Below are 18,484 nucleotides of genomic sequence, written 5' to 3'. Positions count from 1 at the left end.
GAACATCACCCGAACAGAGTGATGTTCTGCAGAACCCGAACAGTGGCGAACACTGTTCGCCCAACACTAGTCCTCGGGAGTCGGGACAATCCTTGGGTGGTGGATGCTGTTTTAATTCAGCTGGAACTCGGATCTGATGTATGCCTTTCCCCTGCTGTCTCTTATTCCGCGAGTGCTGAACTAAATTCTTCAAGACAAGACCCGAGCAGTTTTGATTGCTCCGTGTTGGCCCAAAAGACCATGGTACACTCTTTTACAGAAGTTAGCAGTTTGTCAGTCAATGATGCTACCAGATGGCCCAGACCTTCTACTTCAGGGGTTGGCTTTTCATCCGCATCTAAATCGGCTTCATCTTTCAACATGGAACCTGAGTGGAAGATCCTAAAATCAAGGGGGTTTTCTGATAAACTTTCTAAAACTCTAATACAGAGCAGGAAGAAGGTAACCAGGCTGATATACCAGAAGACATGGGGAGCTTATAACAGCTGGTGCGCTGAAAATCTGTGGATAACATTTTGTCATCCTCGGTTTTAGAATTTTTACAGTGCAGTTTTCAGATGTATTAGCACACTAAAAGTTCAGACTGCTGCTATTAGTATTTTCTTGGAAAGGAGATTAGCACAGGAAGAGTTCTTTATTCGTTTCTTTCAGACCCTGAAGAGACTTCACCCTGTGGTGCTTTCAAAGATACCTACCTGGGGTTTAAATACAGTATTACAGGCCTTGTGTGAAAATCCTTTTGAACCGTTGGATCAGATTTCTGACAAGTATTTAACAATAAAAGCAGTAATTACTTCAGCCAGGAGAATTGGTGAATTGCAGGCTTTGTCCATCAAACAACCCTATTGTATAATCTCGAATGACAGGATTACATAACGTCCAGATAGTGCTTGCTTTCCTCCCTAAAATGGTTTCCAAATTTCATAGGACTCAGGAGATCTTCCTCCCATCCTTTTGTGATAACCCATCCAATGATTAGGAAAGATGGCCACATTGTCTAGATGTTAGAAGATGTATCCTTCATTATCTGGAAAAGTAAAAACAAATTGGAGAAAATCAGACGCCATGTTATTTCTTTTTGCTGGGAAGTTTAAGGGTAAGCAGGCTTCTAAGTCCACTATCACCAGATGGATAAAACAGGCTATCGCTACTGCCTATCAGTCTCAGGGCAAGACATTCATTTCTCCAATCAAAACCCATTCCACAAGGAGTGTTTCTACTTCCTGGGCAGAGAGAGCAGGGGCCTCCATCAAACAGATCTGCAAAGCGGCTACCTGGTCCAGTCAGAATTATTTTTTCTTGTTTATCTTTTCAATGGTGGGGTGCTGTCAGGAGGATGATCTGGGAAAGAGCAAGCTTACCTTCAGAAAGGTCTTTTCCAGTAGTCCGAGTGACAGCACCCCTACTACCCACCCTTGTGGGAATTATCATTAAAGTATATATATTTTTATTCCCAGTGCTGCTGCGCTTTAAATCCTCATAGCCATCCAGCGATACAACATGTAATGGAAGCAGAGAGAGATACACAAACATAGGGTGTAACGTTAAAATATATCACACCCTTTGTGCAACTTCACACGTCTCCAGAAATGGTGATTATGCCCAACCACAGATAGAGATAGCAACCTATAGATTGGCCGCTTACCTGCAGTAAACTTTTTTTCAAGCGTAATCACTGGCAGCCATTGCCTCCACAAAGTGTCCTGAAAAGTGAACATAGCGTAATCCTGTTTATTAAAAGTTAAAATCCCTGCTGACAAAATCTACGTACAGTGTAACTACTTGTACAGAAACGTGTCAAATATATCTTACTCCACTGCAACATCAGCACGTCCGCCGGCCGAGTATAGGAGATAGTCCTCGCTCCGTATCATACGAGCGTGCATCCAAGCTCCGCCCTACGCGTTTCATCACAAGGGCGTGACTCATCAGGGGCCCCTGATGAGTCACGTCCTTTTGACGAAACGCGTAGGGCGGAGCTTTATGATTATTTTCTGGTTAAACATTGCCGCATTACGATTGTTTTCTGGTGAAAAGCTGCCCACATTACGATTATTTTCTGGTGAAAGATTGCCATATTACGATTATTGTTTGGTGAAACATTGCCACATTATGATTATTTTATGGTAAAACATTGCCATATTACGATTATTTTCTGGTGAAACGCTGCCCACATTACGATAATTTTTTTGGTGAAACATTGCCGCATTACGATTATTTCCTGAAGACACACTGCCCACATTAAGATTATTTTCTGGTGAAAGATTGCCACATTACGATTATTTTCTGCAGAAACATTGCTGCATTACTATTATTTTCTGGTGAAATGCTGTCGCATTATGAATATTTTCATGTAGGTGGCAGCACTGGGGGGGGGGGGGGAGGGGGGAGTGGTGTTTCATTAGTGAACTGACTAGCAGCGAATGCATATTTGCAAAAGCACAAAATGCACATGAATTTTGTGTCAAAGGGGCCTAAAAGCTCCAAAATTCTCAAAATATGGCTCCTAGTCTTGGAACTATCTGCATGAGCAGCTATGTAAATGTTTAATAGTGTAGATACTTTTATATGTACCAAAACCCGATCAGCTAATTTTGGCGTAGCCCTTTGTGCGCTGCCAATTGACAACTCGGAGGGGGAATAGCATCAATGTCAGCCAGGAGTTTGCCTGCAGCAGGGTGAGCTGTCTTTCGACTTCATCTTGCACATAAATTTGTCTGCGGCCATTTCAAATATACGCTCAAAACCCGCCACAAGCACAGGCTAGGAAATGAGAAATTACAGAAAAATTAGAAAAAATTTCTCAATGCATGTGTGGCTTTCCAATTGCTTTGGGTTTTTATTTCACAATGTGAATGTCACAATTACCCTGGTGTACTAAATCTGTAACAAGCAGCAATCCAAAGCAATATTCTGCCTGAGATGCAGAAAAAAATTCGGTTCAGCTATTGCATGGGAAAAAAAAGGTGTCCAGGTCTCTGCTATACCTTATCCTATATGGCACATTTGCTACCTGTCCTCTATGGCCTGATGTGGTCCAAGCAATGCTGCAGTAATCACCAGCATCCAGTAACTAGCAGAAAATGTTGCTTTAAGCCACGTTCATAGTGGTGCTGAGGAGCAACGGTTGCTTTTTAACGCAGCTTACCACACTGCAATGTACCGCCTATGTGATGTTTACAGTGTGGCAGATGCGTTGCGGTATAGCAGTTTGGGTTATGATAACGCAGTGCATGCAGTGCGTTGCCGGTAAACGCGTGCGTTAACAGTAGCAGTGAAGCATACTTTTCACTGACTGTATGCTTCGCCGTCCCCGATGCAAAGCGAGGATAATGTGTGGTGCCGCTCTCTCCTGATCGCTTGCTTTCCTGCTGTCGCAGGAAACACAACGGCCCCTGCGATCATGGCCTCAGTTTATAATTTATTTTATTTGAAAAATGTTTTACACCGTGCTGCAACCTCTAATAATTGGTGTAACCAAAGAGATTTTAAGCAATAATTATGTTTTTACCCAAGCAAAACATTTATTCAAGTAAGACCAGTAACTGAGCAATCATAAACAGGAATTGCAGGAGTTGTCTGACATAACAGGAACAGATCGAGGCAGCTGATTTTGGTGCAGCGCTGCACCAATCGTTTCGGGTCCCAGCACTGCATGCCTGATTTGGCACTGCACAAATTAGTAAAAAAAAAAGGGCAATTTGGCCGTAGGCGGGGATTACATTTCCCCGCCAAGTTGCTACATCTTAGAGGGGGAATAGTAATCAGTGTGGGCCTGGAGTTTGTGCAGGATCAGGGTGAGTCATTTTGTGGCTTCACTCTGCTCCGCAATTGCCCGCTCTGATAATAAATGGACTCGGAACAGGAACCTGCAGTAAATTGGTGTTAAATTGGTGTGTATGGTATCAAAAACGGAAAAGAACAAAATGTCTGAGATTTAGCGTTCCTATATTACTTGAATTGCATAATCAGATAAACTCAATGTGTTATTTTTTGAAACTGTTTTCTGATGCAGAGCAAGCTTGCCAGACCTGCCAGGTTCAGTCAGAATCGTTATACATTTACATTTGCTTTAATGACCCTGGGTTATGACATGGCTTAGGAGTCACTATAGTGGGTTAGAGGATTGCTTTGTCAGAAGATTGCTTGTCCTAGATCTGTGAGATGTTCTGAACTTAAAGTAAACAAGTAAGGGGGAAAAAGTGCCCCCGGGGAGTTGGGAAGCCTCTGGATGCTAATGAGGCCTCCTCACTCTCGGGATCGGTCTACTCCACCTGCCCAATCCCGCACTGGCAGCCCCAAACACAGAAAGACATCAATATTTACATCTGCGATCCTGCAGAGTTGCAGGAGTAGCTCTCTGCTTGGGCTCCGATTGGGTCTGCTCTACTGCGCATGCGGCTTGCGTGGAGAGGCGCTACTGCGCATATCCGCACATCGACAAGCGCCAACAATGAGATCTTCAGAGGGTCCTAGCACTGGATCCCCTCTGCTGTGGAGGACAGGGGAACCCTCATTAGGATCCAGAGGATTCCCCCTCCTGAGGTAGGTACCCACAGGGGCACTTTTTTTCCCTTACAGGTTTAATGCCATAACTTTATCAGGTCCAAAGCTTATTAGGTTATATTCCTCCGTTGAATTAAAATTGATAAGATGTGAAAACATTTATCTTGTGAGAAAGTGCAGGAGAGAAGTTATTTATTTATTTATTGTATTTATAAAGCGCCAACATATTACGTAGCGCTAGACATTAGTTTAGGTTACAGACAATATTTAGGGGTGACATACAGCAATATGACAATAAAGGAATACAAGAAAAAAGGGGAACTGTAATTATACATAGCAGGACATAATACAGTACATTATTCAGGACTTACAGTGGTTTGCAAAAGTATTCAGCCCCCTTGAAGTTTTCCACATTTTGTCACATTACTGCCACAAACATGCATCAATTTTATTGGAATTCCACGTGAAAGACCAATACAAAGTGGTGTACATGTGAGAAGTGGATCAAAAATCATACATCATTCCAAACATTTTTTCCAAATAAATAACTGCAAAGTGGAGTGTGCGTAATTATTCGGCCCCTTGAGTCAATACTTTGTAGAACCACCTTTTGCTGCAATTACAACTGTCAGTCTTTTAGGGTATGTCTCTACCAGCTTTGCACATCTAGAGACTGAAATCCTTGCCCATTCTTCTTTGCAAAACAGCTCCAGCTCAGTCAGATAAGATGGACAGTGTTTGTGATCAGCAGTTTTCAGATCTTGCCACAGATTCTCGATTGGATTTAGATCTGGACTTTGACTGGACCATTCTAACACATAGTAGATATGTTTTGTTTTAAACCATTCCATTGTTGCCCTGGCTTTATGTTTAGGGTCATTGTCCTACTGGAAGGTGAACCTCCGCCCCAGTCTCAAGTCTTTTGCAGTCTCCAAGAGGTTTTCTTCCAAGTTTGCCCTGTATTTGGCTCCATCCATCTTCCCATCAACTCTGACCAGCTTCCCTGTCCCTGCTGAAGAGATGCACCCCCCGAGCATGATGCTGCCACTACCATATTTGACAGTGGGGATGGTGTGTTCAGAGTGATGTGCAGTGTTAGTTTTCTGCCACACATAGCGTTTTGCATTTTGGCCAAAAAGTTCCATTTTGGTCTCATCTGACCAGAGCACCTTCTTCCACATGGTTGCTGTGTCCCCCACATGGCTTGTGGCAAACTGCAAACGGGACTTCTTATGCTTTCTGTTAACAATGCCTTTCTTCTTGCCACTCTTCCATAAAGGCCAACTTTGTACAGTGCATGACTAATAGTTGTCCTATGGACAGAGTCTCCCACCTGAGCTGTAGTTCTCTGCAGCTCGTCCAGAGTCACCATAGGCCTCTTGACTGCATTTCTGATCAGCGCTCTCCTTGTTCGGCCTGTGAGTTTAGGTGGATGGCCTTGTCTTGGTAGGTGTACAGTTGTGCCATACTCCTTCCATTTCTGAATGATCGCTTGAACAGTGTTCCGTGGGATGTTCAAGGCTTTGGAAATCTTTTTGTAGCCTAAGCCTGCTTTAAATTTCTCAATAACTTTATCCCTGACCTGTCAGGTGTGTTCTTTGGACTTCACTGTGTTGTTGCTCCCAATATTCTCTTAGACAACCTTTGAGGCCCTCACAGAGCATCTGTATTTGTACTGACATTAGATTACACACAGGTGCACTCTATTTAGTCATTAGCACTCATCAGGCAATGTCTATAGGCAACTGACTGCACTCAGATCAAAGGGGGCCGAATAATTATGCACACACCACTTTGCAGTTATTTGTTTGTAAAAAATGTTTGTAATCATGTATTATTTTCGTTCCACTTCTCATGTGTACACCACTTTGTATTGGTCTTTCATGTGGAATTCCAATAAAATTGATTCATGTTTGTGGAAGTAATATGACAAAATGTGGAAAACTTCAAGGGGGCCGAATACTTTTGCAACCCACTGTATAGCTATATATTCAGGGCTAACATATATATGTTGCAAAATATTGCAACGCAGTGGCAAAGTAACCCCACGATTCTGGTAATGTATAGCCTAGGCTATGAAGTCATGCAGCCTTCTGACCAGTGCAGTCTGGGAGATCCTTTAGGCCACTTTCACATGTCACATCGCGTCTAGTGCTACCGCTCGGCATGCAATTATGGCACAGCAACAATCTATTTACCGTATTTTTCGCCGTATAAGACGCACTTTTTCTTCCCCAAAATGTTGGGGGAAAAGTGGGTGCGTCTTATGCGGCGAAGGTACGGATTTCGGGATGCAGAGGTGTGCAGGGAAGCACTATATACATTACCTGCTCCTGCCGCCGCGCTCCTGGCTCCAATCCTGGCTCCCTGATCCTCTTCTTCCATCTACCGCTGCCCGCTGCTGCCCCCGCCGAACATCGCTGGCCGGTCTTAATTAGCCGCAGGGATACGTTATCAGCACACCCCGTGCCGGGGTCACGCATGCCGCCGAACGCTGGCCGGTCCTAATTAGCCGCGCAGGGATACACTATCAGCACACCACGTGCGCCGGGGTCACGCATACGCATGTGTGACCCGGCGCACGCTGATAGCGTATCCCTGCGCGGATAATTAGGACCGGCCAGCGTTGTAAGGCGGCATGCGTGACCCCGGCACGTGGTGTGCTGATAGCGTATCCATGCGGCTAAGACCGGCCAGCGATGTTCGGCGGGGGCAGCAGCGGTAGATGGAAGAAGAGGATCGGGGAGCCAGGAGCGCGGCGGCAGGAGCAGGTAATGTATGTGTACCTGCACAGGGGGACACCGGCACTGGAGGACACACGGATAACGGGGCCACAGGCACAGGGGACGCTACCACAGGGGACACTGCTACAACAGGGGGACACTGCCACAACAGGGGGACACTGCCACAACAGGGGGACACTGCCACAGGGGACACTGGCACAATAGGGGACACTGCCACAGGGGACACTGCCACAACAGGGGGACACTGCCACAACAGGGGGACAATGCCACAACAGGGGGACGGGGGACACTGGCACAGGGGGCTGCAGGCAGAACAGGGGGACACGGCAGGCAGAACAGGGGGACACAGCAGGCAGAACAGGGGGACACAGCAGGCAGAACAGGGGGACACAGCAGGCACAGGGGGACACAGCAGGCACAGGGAGACACAGCACAGGGGGACACAGCAGGCACAGGGGGACACAGCACATAACACTGTCCCCATATGTGGTGTAATAGTATGTAATGTAACTGGAAAGGGGGAGGTAAAAAGTCCTTAAGACACCCCTGCATCATAGACACACCTAGGTTTAGTTTTTTCTTTTTTTCCTGATTTTTGCCCTCTAAATCTGGGTGCGTCTTATATGCCGGAGCGTCTTATACGGCGAAAAATACGGTAGATTGTTGTGTGGTGCCAATCATTCAAGATTCAGTGATGTACTTCCTGTCCAGCAGGGAACACATCACTGTTTGGGGGCGGAGCTATTCAGATTACCCTTACGACCCCCCCCCCCCAGCAGTGTAATGTGCACTGGGGAATAATGCAGTGCGATTGTCATGCCCCAGGTTCTCCTAAATGTAAGCATGTAAATTGGGACATGGTAAGATTTTACAATGGGCAAATATTGACTAAATAATGTAAAAATGAATATTGTAAAAATTAACAGTTTTATGAATTATGTCATATATGGTTGTTCCTTTAATTTAATGAGGGTCTGGGGCACTTATTCAATTGACTTTTTCTCCTGAGTTTTCTCCTAGGTGATACTTTTTTATTTTCTCTTTCAAATAACTTTTCAGCATTTTGCAATTGAAAAAGTACCAAAAAGTAGATAGAAAAGTCCCATCAAAATTATTTTGAATATTTCCTTGGTTGCTGTTAGTTAAAAAGTCAGTATATTGACTAGGGCCCATATGCAATTCATTTTTTCTCCTGAGTTTCATTTTTCATCTTCTCTTTAAAATACAGGATATTCTCAAAAAATTAGCATATTGTGATAAAGTTCATTATTTTCTGTAATGTACTAATAAACATTAGACTTTCATATATTTTAGATTCATTACACACAACTGAAGTAGTTCAAGCCTTTTATTGTTTTTCTTATTGATGATTTTGGCATACAGCTCATGAAAACCCAAAATTCCTATCTCTGTATGAAACTGCATACAGTAGATAATGACTGGCTGCACAGTGCACACAGATACACTTGTCTTTTTCAGAGATTCTTTCTCGGCAGCAGCAGCCCCACCCATGTCAACAGCTCTGAGTAGGAAATTTGAGCCATGAGGGGGCAGGCTTGGGCTTGAAAAGACTCCACAGAAGAGTGACTCAGCTATAATGATTCCAGGTCAAACCAATACTGAATCAGTCGGTGGATTCTTATCACAGTTGATAACAGATAAATTAGACTGAGAAGAATAAAACTAAAAGCAGGGTAGGTGTTTACTCTCATGTCCCCACTGATAAATGTAATAAAATACATGAGGGTGCTTCGTCTCTGGTTCTCTTTAAGGCCGCTATCGAAGCATCCTGGGCCTCCATAACACCTGAGCAGTGCCACAGGCTGATTGCCTCCATGCCACGCCGCATTGAAGCAGTTATTTCTGCAAAAGGATTCCCGACCAAGTATTGAGTGCATAACTGAACATAATTATTTGAAGGTTGACTTTTTTTGTTTTAAAAACACTTTTCTTTTATTGGTCGGATGAAATATGCTAATTTTTTGAGATAGGAAATTTGGGTTTTCATGAGCTGTATGCCAAAATCATCAATAAGAAAAACAATAAAAGACTTGAACTACTTCAGTTGTGTGTAATTAATCTAAAATATATGAAAGTCTAATGTTAATCAGTACATTACAGAAAATAATGAACTTTATCACAATATGCTAATTTTTTGAGAAGATCCTGTAACTGTTTAGCACTTTCTAATTGAAAAAACAAAATTAGCCAAAAAAACGTGTTATTAAAATGATGAGTATTTTCTTGCTTGCTGGCATTTTATTCTCAAGTTGTGAATATATCACCTGGGAGAAAACTCTGGAGAAAAGGTTAATTGCATATGAGCTTTTTTACAAATTTTTTTATTTTTTACAAAAACCATATGCACAACATTTTAAATAAATACTTTGATATATGTCACTAATAATTATTAAGAAATTTTAATGCACAATCTAGCAAAACAACCCCCCCCCCCCAAATAAACAAACAAACAAACATATTATTTAATATAAAACTGTATATGAGGTGCTGCCTAGCTATAAGAATGTGAAAAATTCTTAGTTCTAATCTATCATCCCCAGACATCACATCAGTTCATCAGAGTCAGTTTTGTTTTTTGAATAAATGGACTGTTAAAACACCCTGTGGACCAATGCAATCACTGGCAATGCAGGTTTTTAAATAAAAAGAGGCAGGTAATAATTTCAGTATAAACCACGCAAGGTCACAATGTTAACATAAAATTACACAAAATTAAACATGTTAAAATTATATCTAGTCATAGAAATTTAAATAAAGCAGAAATCTGTGACAGATCACCACAAGAAGGTAGAATCCAGCCATAAACGCCAAGGTTTGCAACCTGGACATGGCGCAATTGCTATTGGCAGATGCTGCAATCACCTGCAAAATACAAAGTGCAAATTGCACTTTTACTTAAATGCTTATTAATATCTATCTATCTATCTATCTATCTATCTATCTATCTATCTATCTATCTATCTATATCACCTTTATTTATAATAGCAAAAATAATATCATGCATGTTACAAATGTCTACATAAGCCTGCTTATCATTCACATTTTATAGAGTAGAAATTAGAAATTTCTCAAACTACAACATGTTACTTTTATTTATTTTTTTTGATTGCTGGTCAGTGTATGTTTGCTTTTTATGTGTGCTATAAACCATTGCTGTGGCCAAGCCATTTATTTTAGCAGTGTGAATCTACTCCTGAGATGGTGACTTTTGGGAGTCACAGAAATATCCTGAAGCACTAATTCTTTTTAACAGTGTGGCAGCACACTCCGTGCGTGTGCATGAAAAGTAGGTAAATAACTCCTGCCATTTCACAGTACAGGGCCATGGAGAAATAAATCTTGTTTATTGATGTAGTTCTAAAAACGTCCCATAGATGGCAGCATTACTCAGCTCTGGATTTGTGATCTGCGCACAATTGCTGTACTCTGGACTGTCTGGGTTATATTTATGTGTTTGTTTATTTCATGTTCAGCATAGAATAACGCGTTTCATGCTGCAGTTGTATCTTGGCTACACAGCTAGTATCACACAGCTAGTATCAATTAGCCCAAGTGTTATGTGTAGTTCACACTATTCCATATTATGGCTGTGCTGTAAAATAAAACTAAAATGCTTAGGCAATGCAAAGGCGTTTGAGTGGTGTTGTCTCTTGCAATGCAGCAAAGCTGGAAACTGTTATGTCATTTTGTTGCATTGTTGGTTAGCTGAAGAGAGCTGCAAACTACATTCATAAAAATACATGCAGCCAGTGGCATAACTAAGGAGCTTGTGGCCCCAGTGTGACAATTGCCTGGGGCTCCGAGCATATATATGGAGCCCCAAAACACACCAAGGACAGCTGCAGTGCCAGACAGGTGTATTTAGAGTAAGGAAATGTTTTGTTAAGGATTACTACTATGCAATGCAATGCACATATAGAAGCAGTGGTGTAGCAATAGGGGTTGCAGAGGTAGCGACCGCATCGGGGCCCTTGGGTCAAAATGGGCCCAAGAGGCCTTCCCTCAAGCACAACATTAGTTCTCTACTGGTCCTGTGCTGATAATAATCACGTCTATAGTAGAGATGGCCAGAACCTTAGATTTTCGGTTCGCTAACTTCCGCGAAACTTCGGTTCGCACAAACGTTCGCAAACTAGACTTCAATGGGGAGGCAAACTTTGAACACTTATGCTGGCAACAAAAGTGATGGAAAAGATGTTTCAATGGGTCTAACACCTGGAGGGGGGCATGGAGGAGTGGGATAGACTCCAAAAGTCCCGGGGAAAAATCTGGATTTGACGCAAAGCAGCGTTTCAAGGGCATAATTCACATTGAATAATAAATTGCAGGCCTAAAGTGCTTTAACCCTTTCACCTCCGAGGGTTTTTAAAAATAATTAACATGTATTTCATATTTCTATGGGAAGGTGTATAATAAGGTATTTGGGTGTGGTTTTAGTTTTTGGCCACAAGATGGAGATATAGAGTCAGTGTGTTCTAAAAATAGAAACAGAACCATCTGTTTATATTTGTTTGTATTTGTGTACATACAGGGACGTAGATACTAGTGCTGGGGGAGGTGAAAAGGATTCTTGCATGTGTATACATCAATCAGGGAGTGTAATTAGAGTACTGCTTCACACTGACACACCAAACTTGCACGGATTGGTATATCACACTGCGTGCACTCACCTAGGTAGGTGGGTGCACTGTGAACAACAGGTAGGTATATGCAGTGATGGGTATTGCATGTGCACCTGTCACACACAGACAGGTACCGGACAGGCACAGTGACACTGCGTGAGCTCACGTAGGTAGGCGGGTGCACTAAAGTGAACAACAGGTAGTAGATATATGCAGTGATGGGTATTACGCTGTGCACCTGGCACAGTAGTAAATATACCACCAAGGAGCCAAAGGCCAGCTGCGACTGACTGACAGGGCTGTATATAATGCAAGTCGGACGGACACACACACACACACACACACACACACACACACACACACACACACACACACACACACACACACAAATAGATCACAAGAACAAGATTAGCTCTCAAAAGAGCTGTTGAGGGGTGCTTTTTTAGCAATAGCAATCAGCCAGGAGCAAGCTAACAAGCCTACAAGAGCCTAACTAAGCTTTCCCTATGAAAGTCTGCAGCAGCTATCCCTTCTCTAATTAATGCAGGCACACGAGTGAGTCCAATGCCTGACGCTGCCTGCCTTTTATAAGGGGGGGGGGGGGGGGGGCTCCAGGAGGGAGTGTCGCCTGATTGGCTACAATGTGCCTGCTGACTGTGATGCAAAGGGTCGAAGTTGACCCTCATGATGCACTATGGGGGCGAACCGAACTTCCGTAAAAGTTTGCGGTTCTCGGAACCACCGAAGTTCGCCTGGAACCGTTCGGGCCATCTCTAGTCTATAGATGCTTTAACCACTTGCCGACAGCCCACAGCCGATGGGCGGCGGCAAAGTGGACGCCGAAAGGGCCGCAATACGCACATCGGCGGCGGGTCCTTAAGGCGTGTCCGGCCAGCGATCGCGTCACTGGTGACGCGCGCTGCCCCTGGCAACAGGCTCCGCCCACCCGCGACATCATCCCGCCGGCCGTAAGTAAGCGCCGGCGGGATGTTAACCACTCGATCGCCGCATGCAAAGTGTATAATACACTTTGTAATGTATACAAAGTGTATTATACGGGCTACCTCCTGCCCTGGTGGTCCCAGTGATCGAGGGACCACCAGGGATAGGCTGCAGCCCTCCATGTCTGCACCCAAACACACTGATCTGCCCCCCCTTGCCCCCTGATCGCCCACAGCACCCCTCAGACCCCCCCTGAACACCCCCCAGACCCCTGTTTGCACCCAATCACCCCCCTAATCACCCATCAATCGCCCCCTGTCACTATCTGTCAACACTATTTTTTAGATCAGGTCCTAATCTGCCCCCTGGGGGCTCCTGATCACCCCCCACCCCTCAGATCCTCCCCAGACCCCCCACTGTGTACTGTATACATCTATCCTCCCATATAATCACCCACTGATCACCTGTCAATCACCTGTCAATCACCCATCAATCACCACCTGTCACTGCTATCCATCAGATCAGACCCTAAACTGCCCCCTGTGAGCACCTAAACACCCACCCACACCCTCAGATTGCCCTCAGACCACCCCTTCTTACCTCCCCAGTGCAATATTTACATCTGTTCTCCCTTCTAATCACTCACTGATCACCCATCAATCACTCATCAATCACCCCCTGTCACCACCTGTCACTGCCACCCATCCGTTCAGACCCTAACCTGCCTCGCCCACAGACCCACGGTCATATCACCACCAAAGTGCATTGTTTACATCTGTTCTTCCCTCTAATCACCCCCTAATTACCCATCAATCACTCCCTGTCACTATCTGTCAGCGCTATTTTTGGTTAAATTTGGTTAAACGACATGTAAATTAGGTAAATTAGCATATCAGCTTGTTCAGTGTGTACATGACGTCTGAATGACTTGTTGTTTGCACTTCAAGTCGTTCAGACGACTAGTTTAAACGACAATTAGATGTAAAGTTGGATGAGTGTATGTATCTTTAGCTTAGGCTGTCTATTATGCGGATTTATCTCTTCAGAGCTTTCTGAGAGACCAGAATTTTTTTCTACTGGCTTTGAAAACGTTTAGTCAATGAACATTCTACAGAGATCACCTGCCAGTACTAAAGCTGTCTCTGCCTATGATACATTTCAGAATGTAAATCATTTATTTACACTGGGTAAAACTGGCTAAATTATTTATAAATGGAAATTATATTTTGACTACAGTTAATTAATTTTCCCCAAGTATGAGGCAGCTGTAAAAATATGTGTCTTGTGCCTTGAGTTAATGATCAGTAAAAAGATTTCACTGGCTAGAAAGGAAAGGTTCTGGAATAACTAGCTTAAAGAGGAACTGTCGCGAAAATCTTAAAATTTAAAACACATACAAATAAGAAGTACATTTCTTCCAGAGTAAAATGATCCATACATTACTTTTTTCCTATGTTGCTGTCACTTACAGAAGGTAGTAGAAATCTGACATTACCGACTGGTTTTGGATTAGTCATCTCTTCATGGGGGATTCTCAGCATGGCCTTTATTCTTTATAAAGACAGTCCCTGAAAAAAGATTATGTAAAGATGCTGACCAGCCACCCTGCTCGCTGCACACTTTTTGGCAGTTGGACGGAGCAACTGTCATTCACTAAGTGCTTTTAAAAATAAAGAAAATCCTGAGAACCCCCCATGAGAAGATGGGCTAGTCCAAAATCTGTCAGTAATGTCAGATTTCTACTTCTTACTGTAAGCGACAGCAACATAGGAGAAAAGTAACCTATGGCTCATTTTACTCTGGAAGAAACATACTTCTTATTTGTATGTGTTTACATGTATTTTACATTTTAAGATTTTCGCGACACAGGTCCTTTAACCCTCCTGGCGGTATGAAAAATTCCGCCAGGAGGCAGCGCAGCAGTTTTTTTTTTTATATCATGTAGCGAGCCCAGGGCTCGCTACATGATAGCCGCTGCTCAGCAGCATCCCCCCGCCCGCTTCGATCGCCTTCGGCGATCTCCGATCAGGTAATCCCGTTCAAAGAACGGGATTACCTGGAGGGCTTCCCCCGTCGCCATCATTGGGAGTCCCGATCCACCCCTCGGCGCTGCCTGGCACTGATTGGCCAGGCAGCGCACGGGGTCGGGGGGGGCGTGCGGCGATTGGGCGCGGGGCGGCGGCGATCGGTGTGCTGGCGCAGCTAGCAAAGTGCTAGCTGCGTCCAGCAAAAAAAAATTAAGTAAATCGGCTGAGCAGGGCCTGAGAAAACCTCCTGCGCGGCTTACCCCGAACTACGTTCAGGGTTACCGCCAGGAAGGTTAAGATCGACCAAAACATGGACACCACTTGTTACCCACCAGCAATGTTAATTCTGGAAATGAACTTGCATTCTTTTTCTTCAAAAACATTAACACATGAACTTGTAATTTGTTAGCCACTAGCAACATTCAATTTTTATGAATGTAAAATAAAGTGCCTTATACATATAGTTAGATGCTTTCTAGTAGTAGCAGGTTGGCACTTCAGTTTTGTAATATCTGCTGCTGAGAATTTTAAAATTGTTTCCTGCATTCAATAACCTTTCCATTTCACTTTGGTTATTTCATTTTTATCTTTTTATCCATGCTCTGCGCTTAATGCTGCTTTCAGCATTCCAGAGAAGTAAGTCCAGCCTATCATTTCCAAGGGATCCTGTTGCCTAGGTAACACACCTTTCTTAATTTTTATCTATAAACAGACAAAGCAGACAGTTTCCAGAGTCTGATTTCCAGCGCAGCCAATCAGGGGAAGGCAGTGCAGACACAGGAGGGACAGCAATAAGGGGAGTGCCTTATTTGGAAAACAGGTGCATTTTTATCATTTGTATTTATTTCCTTTCATTTCATCTGTGAAGAAAACAGTGCTTTCGTGTGTTTTGGCCAGTGTGTTTTCATGTTCATTAAGGCCCCTTGCACACTTGCGCACTGCATTGCTCCTTGCTACACTTACCTGGCACAACCCGCCGCAAGAGCCATGCAAGTCTATGGAGACTTACACACTTTGCACGAGGCAACGCGGTGTGCTGAAAGTATCAAAACCACCGCAATCCTGATGCAAAGTCTGCAGCGCGTTGCCGCATGATCAGTGCCTACTGCACGGGTTATGCAGTAATGCAAGTCAGCGAGCGACAAAGTAAGTGTGCACGACATAAGTGCGGTGAAATGCGGCGAGCATGCACAGTCTGACGGGAATCCAAGGGATGTACTTTCTGCCCAGCAGTGAGTATGTCACTAGCCGGGGGGTGGCGCTACGCATATGACCCTGTCGCTGCACCGTGGCTCAACGTCATATGAAGGCTTCTTTCTGCTTGCACTGCATTGCACCGTTAACATTAAGTATACAACCGGCCTCAAACACTCTTCTTATGTAGGGTTTACACCTGTCTGCTTGGAGAACACAAACATTTTTTCCCACGTGTGTTTTGAAGCACAGACGCTTGGTTTTCTTCAGGGAGATAATTTTTCATCATCTGGATAAAATAACTTTCCAGCACACTTCAATTAAAAAAGTTCCAAAAAGTAGGTAAAAAGAACACTGTCAAAATTATTCTGAGTATTTTCTTGCTTGCTGATGGCTTCAAGGGCATTTTATTCATACGATGGGAAAATGCCTAGGGCAGTGGTTCCCAACCTTTTTGGAGTCGTGACACATCACATCAAACGTTCAGATCTCCGTGACACGTACACTAGCGACTGCTGGTGAGTGGCAATTACTGCTGCTGGCATAGTGGTGTGGGTGCTAGTGAGTGGCCATTACTGCTGCTGGCATAGTGGCGGCTGCTGGTGAGTGGCGGCTGCTGCTGCTGCTGGCATAGTGGGGGCTGCTGGTGAGTGGCTTTTGCTGCTGCTGCTGGCATAGTGGGGGCTGCTGGTGAGTGGCTTTTGCTGCTGCTGCTGGCATAGTGGGGGCTGCTGGTGAGTGGCTTTTGCTGCTGCTGGCATAGTGGGGGCTGCTGGTGGGTGGCTTTTGCTGCTGTAGGCATAGTGGGGGCTGCTGGTGGGTGGCTTTTGCTGCTGCTGGCATAGTGGGGGCTGCTGGTGGGTGGCTTTTGCTGCTGCTGGCATAGTGGTGGCTGCTGGTGGGTGGCTTTTGCTGCTGCTGCTGGCATAGTGGGGGCTGCTGGTGAGTGGCCATTAATGCTGCTGGCATAGTAGGGGCTGCTGGTGAGTGGCTTTTGCTGCTGCAGGCATAGTGGGGGCTGCTGGTGGGTGGCCTTTGCTGCTGCTGGCATAGTGGGGGCTGCTGGTGGGTGGCTTTTGCTGCTGCTGCTGGCATAGTGGTGGCTGCTGGTGAGTGGCCATTAATGCTGCTGGCATAGTGGGGGCTGCTGGTGAGTGGCCATTAATGCTGCTGGCATAGTGGGGGCTGCTGGTGGGTGGCCTTTGCTGCTGCTGCTGGCATAGTGGGGGCTGCTGGTGAGTGGCCATTAATGCTGCTGGCATAGTAGGGGCTGCTGGTGAGTGGCTTTTGCTGCTGCAGGCATAGTGGGGGCTGCTGGTGGGTGGCTTTTGCTGCTGTAGGCATAGTGGGGGCTGCTGGTGGGTGGCTTTTGCTGCTGCTGGCATAGTGGGAGCTGCTGGTGGGTGGCTTTTGCTGCTGCTGCTGGCATAGTGGTGGCTGCTGGTGAGTGGCCGTTAATGCTGCTGGCATAGTGGGGGCTGCTGGTGGGTGGCTTTTGCTGCTGCTGGCATAGTGGGGGCTGCTGGCGAGTGGCTTTTGCTGTTGCTGGCATAGTGGGAGCTGCTGGTGGGTGGCTTTTGCTGCTGCTGGCATAGTGGGGGCTGCTGGTGGGTGGCTTTTGCTGCTGCTGGCATAGTGGGAGCTGCTGGTGGGTGGCTTTTGCTGCTGCTGCTGGCATAGTGGGGGCTGCTGGTGGGTGGCTTTTGCTGCTGCTGCTGGCATAGTGTGGGCTGCTGGTGGGTGGCTTTTGCTGCTGCTGCTGGCATAGTGGGGGCTGCTGGTGAGTGGCCATTAATGCTGCTGGCATAGTAGGGGCTGCTGGTGAGTGGCTTTTGCTGCTGCAGGCATAGTGGGGGCTGCTGGTGGGTGGCTTTTGCTGCTGTAGGCATAGTGGGGGCTGCTGGTGGGTGGCTTTTGCTGCTGCTGGCATAGTGGGGGCTGCTGGCGAGTGGCTTTTGCTGTTGCTGGCATAGTGGGAGCTGCTGGTGGGTGGCTTTTGCTGCTGCTGGCATAGTGGTGGTTGCTGGTGTGTGGTGGCTGCTGGAATAGTGGCTTTTGCTGCTGCTGGCATAGTGGGAGCTGCTGGTGTGTGGTGACTGCTGGCATAGTGGGGGCTGCTGGCATACTGGCTTTTGCTGCTGCTGGCATAGTGGGGGCTGCTTGTGTGTGGTGGCTGCTGGCATAGTTGGGGCTGCTTGTGTGTGGTGGCTGCTGGCATAGTGGGGGCTGCTGGCATAGTGGGTTTTGCTGCTGCTGCTGGTATAGTGGGGGCTGCTTGTGTGTGGTGGCTGCTGGCATAGTGGGGGCTGCTGGTGTGTGGTGGCTGCTGGCATAGTGGGGGCTGCTGGCATAGTGGGTTTTGCTGCTGCTGCTGGCATAGTGGGGGCTGCTTGTGTGTGGTGGCTGCTGGCATAGTGGGGGCTGCTAG

At 45.6% G+C, this 18,484-nt stretch overlaps 1 long non-coding RNA gene across 4 annotated transcripts in view; it reads left to right on the top strand.

Annotated features, from left to right (window-relative positions):
- Positions 1 to 18,484, top strand: part of LOC137544023 (uncharacterized) — a 270,055-nt gene that overhangs the window by 173,565 nt on the left and 78,006 nt on the right. For 3 of the 4 annotated variants that reach the window (XR_011025700.1, XR_011025698.1, XR_011025699.1), the window contains exon 4: positions 15,575 to 15,682. The exons of the other annotated variant lie outside the window; for it this stretch is intronic. This is a non-coding gene — a long non-coding RNA (uncharacterized lncRNA). The remainder of the gene's footprint in view (positions 1 to 15,574; positions 15,683 to 18,484) is intronic. 4 annotated transcript variants of the gene reach the window in all.

This window comes from Hyperolius riggenbachi, chromosome 2, assembly GCF_040937935.1.
Source record: "Hyperolius riggenbachi isolate aHypRig1 chromosome 2, aHypRig1.pri, whole genome shotgun sequence".
Taxonomy (NCBI): domain Eukaryota; kingdom Metazoa; phylum Chordata; class Amphibia; order Anura; family Hyperoliidae; genus Hyperolius; species Hyperolius riggenbachi.
This window is presented reverse-complemented; position numbering and strand designations above follow the sequence as displayed.